Source organism: Parasteatoda tepidariorum, chromosome 7 (assembly GCF_043381705.1).
Source record: "Parasteatoda tepidariorum isolate YZ-2023 chromosome 7, CAS_Ptep_4.0, whole genome shotgun sequence".
NCBI classification, from domain to species: domain Eukaryota; kingdom Metazoa; phylum Arthropoda; class Arachnida; order Araneae; family Theridiidae; genus Parasteatoda; species Parasteatoda tepidariorum.
The window spans coordinates 60,987,529-61,000,592 of record NC_092210.1 but is presented as its reverse complement, the minus strand read 5'-3'; the positions used below and the strand labels follow the sequence as shown (position 1 = coordinate 61,000,592).

The window sequence follows — 13,064 nt, the reverse complement described above, 5'->3', positions numbered from 1 at the left end:
ATATATATATATATATATATATTGAATTAAATGTGTTAAAAATATATTCATTTCTTTGGGACAAAGTCTGTATTATTGTGATTATCATTTTTTTTAAACAAGTTTCATATTAAGATTATATCTGCACATTGATGTTAATTTCTGACAATTTTGGCTCATTTAGAGAACAAATAGGACATAGAAGGAACTGTAGTCAACGAAAAAAAGTGACATTGATATTGACACACTGCTTATTCTGCATTTAAGAAAATTAATTCTTTTCGATGATAACAGTTAATATTCAGTTTAATATTGAAATATATGAAATCAAAGCATTCTTGGTTTTGCGAAGCAAACCAAGCAAGAATTGCGAAGCAATTCTCCGGGGGTTGGCGAGCGTCAGCGAGCAGGGGGCGGAGCCCTCTAGTGGTTTAAAAAAACAAAAATGCACATGAAGTTTTAATGGTGACCGAGCGGAATTACTAGATTTAAATTTTAACCCAAGAGAATCGGAATTATATCGCAAAACCAAATCTCAAATCTATGTTAATTACAAATGAAACATTTTGAAATCGTTCAAATAAATGCTTTTTTAATTTAGATGTAACACTATTTATAGTCATAAACATAGCTAAAAATGGCTGTAGAAAACGTGGGTGTAAATATTTTAGATAAATCCTTCCATTTAATCACCTTAACAAAACTAATTATATTTAACAAAAAATATATTACATAAAAATTAAATTAAATTTCATAAATAAAAAACTTTCCTAATAAAACTAATTATTAATGAATAAAGCTATTAATTAATATTGAAAAAAAAGACTAATGAGTGGCTAAATAAATTTAAAAAACAATTTTCAAAGGAGATTTTATGAGACAAAAGTATTCTATTATTTTCTACTGTGAATGTAGAAGATTCATTTAATCCTCTGACGCAGATAAGACACCGATGTTCCTTTTATCTACTTTTTTCTGACGCTCTAATTACAAGAAAAAATATATTTGGTATTTTTTAAAAACAGTCTAATAGTTACTAAAAGGAATCTGTTAGATTATCGGAATTATATTAAAGTATGTTAGATGTTAAAGTATTATTTATATTAAAGTATGAAACAAAATAAATGTAGTTCGAAATTTGTTTTTCATTCCTATTTAAAAATTTATCTCAACAATTTATTTTATGCATCAAAAAAAATTTCACTGATGAATAACCGCTGATTTTAACTAAATAACTGCAAATAAGTGCAAAATTAATGTTTGGAAGTGAGCCGTGTTTAGAAGTTTAATTCAGAAAAAGACACCGATGTTTCATGCTATATTTCATAAACATAAATTACTATAAAGCTTAATCAGGGGTCTGTCCAGACATTTTGTGAAAGGTCCATTTTTTGTAAAATTGTGAAAAAATTACTCATAATTCGTGAATATAAAATAAACCTTAAGTCACATTCTTTCAACCAGGATCCTGCTTTTATGAATTTGTGCAAATAGGGTCCGGTTATTACAAAAAAAATTTCAAGCAGTTTTTAAATTGTAAAGAGATACGAAATTATGCTCAGCACTGTAAAATTATAATGAGAAAAAATTAAATTTTCAAAAATAAACAGCAATTGCTGCTTCTAAATTAGAGATGCAACATACAAATATTTGGTATTTAGTCTATACTGCTGAACTCAGATTATTCATTTCTGACGAATAATGGAAGAAGCGTTTGCTGAAGACAAAACTTAATTCGTTTACATCCATCTTTCTTGTTTTTTCCCTGGGAAGGGTTTATTCGATAAACAAAACAATAATGAAGATAAACAAATTCGTGAAGGGTCCGATTAAAAGAAAAATCACTTTGTGAAGGGTCCGTTTTATAGTTATAATATTTTGTGAAGGGTCCGTTTTTATGAAGATATTTTGTGAAGGTCCGTTAATTTCTTCTAAACAGACCCCTGGCTTAATATAATAGTTTTTTTACTTATTTTGAACTGAACTGATATAAAATAATGAAAAAAAAGCATGAAAAATATGTTTAATAATAATTCTGCTTCAAAGGTTTATATAATCATATTCTAAAGCAACGATCACCAAACGATCTGCGTAAAAATTTTTAATAAACAAGTTATTTGTGTGACAAATTTGGTTTGTCAGCCAAATTTCCCGCCTTCTTACAGACGTGAAATCAAGCGTTGATTGAATATCATTACTTTTATTATAATTATTAAGTGAACTTAGATAATCATTATCATCATTTGATCTTGCTTTCTCATCCTTTGTCAGCTTTTTGAAACGAAAATTTCAATGAAAATATATAGTGTGTGTTAATTTAAAAACGTGTCACGTAGAATAATTTTCCAATTGGAATAGTTTTTAAAGAACACTAAAACACATCAATTTGTTTTGGAAGGAGACATTTAAAAACCCTCTCTGTAATCAGTCATGAAACTTTCTCCCTTCGTTAAGAAAAAGGAGGCGGTGGTTTGTGAGGATCACAAAATTGTGTTGTTGTTGTTTCTAATGCTACTTGCCACACGGGCAAGCCTGCTTGGCGAAACCGAGCAAATTTAAGGCAGTCTGTGCGTTTCTTGTTTTTCAGTGACGCCATCTATGGCCAAGAATTCGACTTCTGCCACACGCACCTGTTTATAGGGCGGACCCATTCATACATCCATTCATTCATCCACAGATCGTAATTTTGACCTGAATCAGAGAACGATCGATCTCCAATCCAGTACTCCCAGAGGTATTGATTTGTTATGGGAACATGGAGGACTTTTGCGGCTCGACAGATTTACTACTTCGGCCGGCGGGGTTCAAGCCCACGAACTCTCGGACATGGGCCCAGCGCCCTTACAAAATTGTTCAAAGAAGAAGAGGTAGAGCCGTCTGGCACTTGGCAGGAATTTTGATGGCACTTGGAAAGCACATAAATTAGCAACAAAAAAAAAATTAGATGCTTAACAATTAGATATTTACTTTAAAAATTTTTTAAAGAAATTCATCTCCAATGCCACCATGGCGGATGCATGTCACAATCGTGATTTTAGGTGTTATTACGACATTTTCTAAGACATAAGGGTTACTAATGAAAGTCAAGGTTGTAAGGGCGATTGAATTTTTCTTTATACGTGAGCGCAATGAGATGTAAAAAGATAATCCAAACTAAATTTTAAATTAAAGAAAGAAAAAAATTACGATTGTATGTAAAATTTGTTCATTGTCAAAACAATTAGCTCAATTGTTCAAATTGATGAATTATGTATAACGGCTGTAAAAATCCCCTTGTTTCTGATTTAAGTATTTCTGTTATTAAAGATAACAAGTTAATATAAATGAAATGGCTGATAATGTTCAGCAAGATGCTGCCAGACATAAATCTTAACATCAATATCAAAATTTTTAAAAATATAAAAAAATCAAGAGATAAAAACAGTTTCCAATTTGAACTCTTATATGGTATAAGGTTACGTTATATATAGTTAATAAATAAAATTAACTCTTATTTACAAGTATTAAATAAAATTAACTCTTAACACTTATTAAATCTTTTTCTAGTTCAGCTCATTAATTTTTTTTAAATCTAGTTAATTGTTCATTTAGATGCGGTAAACATATTAAACAAAACCGTGTAAAAGTAATTAAACGTTTAATAAAAATGTATTGTTTTTTTTTTTTTTTTAAATTTTCTTTTTGAAGAAAAAAAGATGAATGAGAAACAACCACGAGGGTTGGCAAGCGGAGCGTGCAGGGGCAGGGCCTAATAGTTAGACAAGATATACAAATAATTTTTGTGGTATAATTTATGACAAAAAAACTATGGAATCGTGGAGATTCTCGTGGTCTTCCTCTCCATGTAACTCAAAATGCGGGTAAGCTCCATCAAAAAGTCCTCCACGAAGGCAAATTTTTCCCAATTCCAGGAGTTCCCTTGTCTTCTGGATTGGGTTCACAATTACAAGGCTACGGAGTTGAACATTAGTAGTCATAAACCCAAAAATTGGGTCAGCTGTTCAACGATGGTTATAAAATATATCATGATTAAGTGAAAAACAAAAGTTTTAAACTTCAAACCAGAAAACATTTCCCAAAAGGCGGTAAATTGTTTTCTCAATTTTTACTGTTTTCCTCCTTAATATATATTTTTAATTAAATTTAATTTTAAAAGAATTTATAAACTATTTAAATAAAATTAATTATCACGTAAAAATGTCCTGATTTTTATTTATAAGTATTTCAAAGTCATAAAATAATAATATATGTACAGGGTTTAAGAAATACGCAATTCATTGAAAAAAAATCGATTAACTTCGTGAAGTCGAAAATGCTATGAAATAATGCACAGTACTTTTTAAAAATTCAATTTATAATTAATTTTTAATGAAAAATTTTATTGTTTAGAGGTTTTAATTTTCATTATCTTTAAAATTCATTTTAAATCTAAAAAGCTATGGCTGAACCAAGTGCTAAGACACTTCAATTTTTTCAAAAAATTAAGCTAATAGATTTGTACAAACTTCAGTTTTCGAAACTGCGATTTTACGCATATATATGCTTTAAATACATAATTTGTAACTCATATTTATATAAGGAGTGTAAATCTTCAAGGGCATTAAACTTTCCCTTCCTCTATCGTAGAGTTAGTCTTTTATAAGACATAAGAAATAAAAAGAAGACGGTTAAATTGGAAACGTTCCATTGTGTATAATAGAATAAAGACTAAAACTTAGCTAACTGAAAGTTATTAGGTATTTCTAGTGCGTCTGCCAAGTAGTCTACTAAAATGTATACAATTATCAGGGGTGATTGTGGGCTCAAATAAAAAGTCCTGAAAATTTCTTGAGTAAAATCATTCAAAAAATTTATATCTTCATAAATTTAAATCATTGAAATTTTCAAATCATGATATTCTAAATGAATTATATGCAGCATAATTTAAATGAATAATTATGTGTAAGTTTACTTTTATCTCTAATCACATTTATTATTCTAACAGAAAAAATATTTACAAATGAAAGAGATGCCTAGTATAAATTCTCGTTCTAATATCTTTAAATAAAATATACAAGAATTTTTATACATAAATGCGATCGGTGATTTCTTGAAACTTCTGGACTTCGGATTTCCGGAAACTTTCGGATCGCAATTAGCGAAAAATCCGGGAATCCGGATTTTTTCCGGAGCACAATCACCCCTGATTTAATTATATATATTTATAGCTAGTTTTTTTTTAGAAAAAAACTTGTTTCATTGCAAACATTACGACTAATATGTAAATATATTAATTCTATAATTCGATAATTAAATTTCAGCCCTTGTTTATAGTTTAGTTAGTATTTTTAGTTACTTTGTTTATAGTTCAGTTAGTTTTTGTTAGTATTTTTAGTCTGTATATATGGTTACATATTATATTAGTTTAGATATTTATACTAGTTTTATAAGTCACCAAATAAAATTCTGTCTCTGACGACTGTTTGTTATGGATGGAGCATAATATTTTCCGCTTCATAGATGTAAGGAAAACTTAAGAATAAAAAACTATTCAGTTCTTAATATTTTTATCTCTGGTAAACTTAAAATTCTAAATCATGCACATTTCGTACAATATTTTGCAATAATCAAAAATTTAAAACAAAAATGCTGAAAAAATTTTAACATTTTTTTAGCGACCCAATATTTGATACAGAAGTTAATGAGAACAGTTTTACAAAGAAACAACTACATGAACATAGCATTAAAGTACGATTTATTAATTTTTAAAAAAAGATAAAAAAATTCATTGTATCGATAAGGAACAAAATTGCATCAATAAGAAATAAAAGGATGCTTCATTTAAAAAAGTTCCTTTAGAAAGGCAGCGTCCCACTGATGTCTAGTTTCTATAAGAAAAATAAAATTAAAAAAAATTTCTAAAAGAGATACAATAAACATACGATTCTAAATATCATTTGCTTCAGTTGAATTGAAAAACTTCTAAGTTTCCATTTACTCCTCATTTCACACAGCTTTTATACCTAACTGGAGAAGAATTACCCAATCATTGATGAAATCAGGGTGCTTGAGTCACTGAAGTTTAGGAGTTCGTCACGCTAAAGTCTCTTAGACTTAAGGTAAAGAGAATCTAATTTAGGTTTTCTTGTTTGTTTTACGCACAATCGTTCGTTAATAAGTATTTCATAACTTAGTAAGAAGGAGTTTAATTTTCCGGAAAAGAATTGGCAAAGAGAGTTTAATTTTCATGTAAATTTTTCAAAAATAATGATAATAACAGCCTATATTTTCTCCTTTAAGTTCGAGAGAAATATAAGAAAATAATCAAAAACAACTTCACAAATGAGAAGAAATAAAAAGGCAAATGTATATACATTTTTAAACTATAATTTTGGTCTGTTAAAAAGAAGGAAAAAAATATTTTTAGAATTTGGTGTTCTATTTTAGCAAAATATAAAAATCTCCTGAGATTATTTAAAACTTTATATTTAATGGAATTCTATGTTGATAGCGAGTTTTTGAATCTATGTTAAGAAGGTAAAATTTTGATTAAATGTTTTTCTACAACTACCGAGAAATAAATAAGAACAGACTGGATTTTTGTAATTAATAAATATTCTTCACAATGATGCTTACGGTTTACCTCATCACAAATAAAGGCAGAGTTTCATTTCGGGATTTACAAAATACGCCCGGCATAACACAAAAAAATGCTTAATAATCAATCTAGATACAAGTTTGTTTGTTTTTTTTTTAAATTGCATACAATGTTTACATATTAGTTATGTACAATATTTTTAAAAAATTTATAAATACACAATTTAATACAAAATATTAAGTATCTAATCTAACAACTAAACAAATATTTCAGTACTTTCCATCCTGTATCAATTGACTAGCACTTTTAATTATTTTAAACAATTTTAGACACAACGATAATGAGTTTTCAGTTCTAATATTCTATTAATTAAACGTTTGAAGTTATTTTGATAACAAAGCTTAAATTATAATAAAAGTTCTTTTTAACATTCGTCTTAGATAACAATTTGTAATTTCTAATATCTTTACAATTTTAAAACACTTATGCATCAAAAAACACTTACATCTAACCAGATTCTAAAACGTCCGCATCAAGAACTGTAATGAGAATATATAATTGCAATTAGCTAGTAGAAAATGATAATTATGAAATAAACGAAATATTGGCAATTTTTTTTTCAGTAATTAATTACAAACAACAGACATGAATTAAAAGCGACTACTGATGCAGATCGAATCATAGTTTCGAATTTCAATCCGGAGATTACTTTATAAATGCCATTAAGCAATTCGAAATCTTTTCCTCTCTTAGTCAAAAACTAGTATACCATTGTTCAATTCAGCGATTTATTTACATAATATATGACACAAAGTGTTTGTTAACATATAACCAAGTTTTTATCTTTCTATCCTATTGATTCACTCAACAACCGCCATTTAACAGTGAATATCTGCTTCATAATTGGTCAGAAATAATTCTATCGCACTTATCCTTGGAATTCTAACTATCGTGCTAGTCACGTGACAAGATACGTTTGTAACGTTGCAGTTGAATCGGGGAACGGACATTTTTGGTATAAATTGTGCGATAACTAGTAGTTCGATCGAATTTGTTTCAGTTGCATAAGGGTCTATTAGTGTATCCTCACGATTCTATTATTCTCAAGCGCTTCTGGAGTCATGTCAATTAGATGTCCGTCTTAAGTAACTTGAAACCTCTACCTTGAGAGCTTTAACATGTTCGGCTATTTTTTAATCCATTTTTGTTTATCAATTTGCGTCATACTTTATTGCAAATTAGTGTTTTATAATTTCGGATGATGCATCAATTATTACAAACAAAACGTTTTTTATCACCTATATTTATTTTATATCTTTTAAAGAAACAATATTTTTTAATTGAATGAATTCTGATTCCTTTGAACTGCGGTATCATTAGCAAGTTTTGTCTGATGTACGATTACGTTAAAAATCGTCTGCTTTAATAATATTTTTTCCGTTTGGTAAAAAAAATAAAAGCAAATGATTCCTACGCATAGGATTATTTATTGTTAAAAACAGACGATATTTTATGCTGTTTTTACGTTTTGTAATCATTAATTTTCTTTTACGTTAGTAATTTGGTGATTTTAATAAATCTTTAGTTTATTATATAATTTGGCTTAACTTCAATAATTTTTTCAACATTTTTTTCCATTAATTTCGCGTTTTACAATCGTATTATTAATTTTTCTATCTATTTATCCATCGTATTTATGATTCATTTTTTTAAATAAAAGATCTTAACATATTGCACTTTAGTTTGTTTTTTAAACGTTCCTCAGTTAATTTAAAAGATGATTTAATTTCAATGCGATACAGATTATTTGTATAATATTTTCATTATTTTTAATTTTTTAGGGCAATTTAGTTAGTGAAAAATCGTTCTTTTATTTTATTAAATAAGTTCTCCCTTTATTTTTTGTTACCTGGCAGCTTTGTTTCATATTTTAGGATAATTCATTTATCTTATAGCTAAGGATTAAAAATATAACGTTTTTATCCTTTATTTATTTTTGCTTGTCTGTTGATAAAAAGAATTATTTTTTTAGTTATTCTATTTTATTTAATTTAATAATTATGGATGTAAAGATGTTGTGCATAGGGGAGAATAAAAGGTATTGGTGGCATATATTATTTTATTTCTAAACAACATGATTATATATGCACATAACAAATTCACAGACACAACATAAACAAAACTAAATAAGAAGAATTAACTAAGGGGAGCACTGCAGGGCAAGCTTTTTAATCGTTCGTTTACTACCACACTCTCTCACTGTCTCTGACTTTCTTTTCTAGTTTCTCGCTAGGTGGCGTTGCTAGTTCGCTTCTCCATATGGATTAATTTTAAATAAATATGGATTGTTCAGATATTTGTTAGTTTTTTATCATATGTAATAATATGTTTTTATAAAATACATTTTAAGTTAAAATTGTGTTGTTGTTTTTTTTTAATAATTTTCTTCTTAAACTAGTATCTTTCCATCAAGTTCTGCAATCGTTCTGTTGCTTATCTTTTCCATAATGAATTTTTTTTATCCATGCTAATATGTTGGGTTTTAATTGTTTATTACGTTTTCATTTTTAAAAATGTTCTTATGTTGATTAAATGCAATTTACTTCATCTATACACAGATTCTTTATATATATTTTTTAGAACTTATCAAGAATTTTATTTTTATTTATTTTTTTTTTAAATACAGCCTAGTAAATTCCCTTTCATTTATTATCCCTTTAAGACACGTTTACAGTTCTGACAATCTGTTTTAATCAGAGTAAGTACAGTTAAAATCATTTGATTTTTTTTAAATAAAAATAATTTATTTATGCTTTCTAAGAGATGCAGTTTTATTTATGATTCTAATTTTCATTCTAATTAAATATAAATTCTATGATTTTTTTTTAAATCCTGGAATTTTAAACAAATCTACCTAGAAAAGACAGGGAAAAAATTTCTTCGTTTCAAGAATGAACTCTGTGAACGTCATTATTTTACGGTTACTTGTTTTTTTTCAAAAGATAAGGCAAGATGAAAAAGTTTAATTGAGATTTTTAATGTTTAAATTTTTTTTTGTTGTTTAAAAATTAAGAACAATATTTGGTTTGGTTTCAATCTAGCTTTTTCTTTTTTAAAAACATTTGTTTTTATAAACGGTTTTATGACGACACGCAATTAAGAGGGTTTCTATTAGACTTCATTTTTCACTTATTTTTTAAAGTACGGTAATTGGAAAACTGAGACATCTTTTTTTCAAAAATTAAGATCGATTTTAATTTTTTCTGTTTAGATTTTGTATATATTTTTTATAAGCGTTTTAATGATAGCACTGTATTTTTAGATTATATATCTCTTAACGTTTTATGGATAATTTTTAATCGGAAAATATTATTTGTAGCATTGAAAATTTGTTTTAAGAATTAAGAGGATGTTTTTTATTTCCCTTTTTCTTATTTTCAACTTTACCACTTTGTTATTTTTTTATTATTATTACTCAGCTTTTTATTTATCTTAAATATTTATAATAATCTTAATATCTAACTATCTTTTTATCTTAAATCTTCATTAAAATTTTATTTCTCAGATTTTGCATTCAAGAAAATATTTATTCAAATAAAAAAATAATTGTGTATGTTGCTCTTTTTTTATTTCGTTTTTTTTTTTTTTTTTTTTTTTTTTTTTTTTTTTTTTTTTTTTTTTTTNATATAATTTAGCATGTGCGTATCAGAAATTTTCTCGAAGAAATTCTCCGGTTTAATTTTTTGAAACCACTCATTTTGGACGAAATTATTTACATTTTTAAATTTAGTGGCCAGAATTTTTTAGTATGTAATAAAATATTTTTAAAAATCTACTTTTTATTTTAATTTGTAATTTAATACTTTAGTTTTGTACAATTTGATAAAAAATCTGACAGAAATATTGTTCCTACAAACATAAAAGACTCCTATATAAAATTTTTATAAAGTTGCGGCCCGCCATTTGACTGGTGTTTTTAATTGCGGCCCCCGGCCTCATGTGGGTTGGAAACCCCTATAGAAACTATAAGATCTTTCACCGTGAAGTTTCATTTATTTCAAAAATATCAAATAGAACCTTCATCCTCTAAGTTTTTCAACTATTTATGCGTGTTTTTATTTAGTTTTTTAAAAATTGCATCTTAATGCATGTCATTGTATAGCCACTGAGAGTCAAGGCTTCTCAGTAACTTTGTGACGTCATCCTTGGAAGTGCAGATTTGTATGAAGAGAAAACTGGAATAAGTTAGTTCATATTTTTTATGAGCGAAGTAAAATATTTTTGCTTTAGCTAAGTAACTGGAACTTAAATACTTTAAAGTGGCGGATTTTCAGTTTTTTTATTAGAATACAATATCATATATTTTGTTATAATTCAAAAGAATAAAAGGACTATTTCAAGGTTAGACACATAAGGTTGTGCGATTTCGGAGGAAATTTATCCCATCAGTTCTTCACCACGTTTTATGACGTCACCTACTCATAGATCTTCGCCGTATTTTTAATTCGCTGTAACTCCTTGAATGCTGTTGTAAATTATTTAAATATAATCTCAGATTAAGGTTCTTGTTAATGTTACTTTATTATGAAAAATATAAATAATAAATGGGTAGAATATTTAGTTACAAAAACTATCGATACAATTTAAATATTATTAAAAATAAGTTCAATTTTATTTGAATTCGCATTCATGAAAATTCAGTTCATTGAAAAAAGTTTTGCAATAAAATAAGTTTTAAACATTAATAAATTTTATCAGAAAAAAATATTGTAAGATGAATTAAATTCAAAAAAGTAATGAATTTAACTATATTATATAAAGCACCAACCAGCTATAAAATTTAATAGATATTATTTTTATTAATATTGGTAATTTTATTTTTCCACTTTTTCTTTTTCTCCAAGATTTTCAGTTTCTTCCAATATCCTAATAAATTATAAATTTTTCACCAGATGGAACCCAACCTCACGTGCAATGTTTTGAGTTAAGTTGTGTATAAGTACAGATCTAATTTTTACATTGAAAATATAAAGGTAAACTTTACATTTATCTTTAACATAAAGAGCTTTTTCTTTAACATCAATCAGATTCTATTAATTCCAAAATTTCTATTACATAAGAAAATAACTACTAGTGAAATTGCATTTGAATTATCTATTTATGTTTAGAACAAATTGAAAGATAAAACAAAATCTGATACTTGAAATAGTAGCTAGCATTACAAATAAGCATCTAATGAGGTCATGACGTCATAATTTCGCGTTCTCTGACGAAAGAGAAAAAAAACCTTGGTAAAAAGCAAACCTTACTGTTTTGTAACTTAGGTTCTATTTGATGTTGTTATTAACAATATTATTTGCATTTCAAAATAGAAAAGGATTTTATACAAAAAAAATTCTTGTAAATAAAATTCCAGAACTCATCCAAATTTGAAAAATTGCAAATTTAATTTTAACTGCTCAATGATTAAGGGGTATTCTACGAACAATTATTTTTTTTTTTATATAAAATTAAAATAAGCATCTTTTTAATTGCATGACACGCACACTTTAATGAAAATCAATTAATCATCAAAAAATAACAATTAATCTTTAAAAATATATAAACATTTTTAAGTCCTTAAAGCTGTAAGTTTCTACAATATATTTCGCGAAAAAATTAATAAATAAAAGATTTTTCTTTAACATTATGGTTCCTGCAGTAAATCTGCGCATTCATTTGCTTATATATCAATTTTAATAATTCCCATGGCTTTAATATCAATTATAACAATTTTTCCATAATTTCCATTCCTTTATGTAAAATTAATTAGAAAAAAAATTCAAAAAAATATTGATATTATGTAATATATAATATAAATATCGAAATAATGCAGTAAATCTGCTCATTCATTTGCTTATATATCAATTTTAATAATTCCCATGGCTTTAATATCAATTATAACAATTTTCCATAATTTCCATTCCTTTATGTAAAATTGATAAGAAAAAAAATTCAAAAAAATAATGATATTATGAAATATATAATAAAAATATTGAAATAATGCAATAAATCTACGCATTCATTTGCTTATATATCAATTTTAATAATTCCCATGGCTTTGATATTAATTATAACAATCTTCCATAATTTCCATTCCTTTATGTAAAATTGATAAGAAAAAAAAAATTCAAAAAAATAATGATATTATGAAATATATAATAAAAATATCGAAATAATGCAATAAATCTGCGCATTCATTTGCTTATATATCAATTTTAATAATTCCCATGGCTTTAATATCAATTATAACAATTTTCCATAATTTCCATTCCTTTATGTAAAATTAATAAGAAAAAAAATTCCAAAAAATATTGATATTATGTAATATATAATATAAATATCGAAATAATGCAGTAAATCTGTGCTTTCATTTGCTTATGTATCAATTATAATAATTCCCTTAGTTTTTTAATATCAATTACAACAATTTTTTATAATTTCCATTCCTTTATGCAAAATTGATAAG

At 26.3% G+C, this 13,064-nt stretch overlaps 1 protein-coding gene across 6 annotated transcripts in view; it reads right to left on the bottom strand.

Annotated features, from left to right (window-relative positions):
• LOC107445918 (hypoxia-inducible factor 1-alpha) overlaps positions 1-13,064 on the bottom strand; it is a 220,060-nt gene that overhangs the window by 124,965 nt on the left and 82,031 nt on the right. Inside the window, exon 2 of one of the 6 annotated variants that reach the window (XM_016060416.3) lies at positions 7,062-7,095. The exons of the other annotated variants lie outside the window; for them this stretch is intronic. The gene's annotated coding sequence lies outside the window, so the exon portion shown is untranslated. The remainder of the gene's footprint in view (positions 1-7,061; positions 7,096-13,064) is intronic. 6 annotated transcript variants of the gene reach the window in all.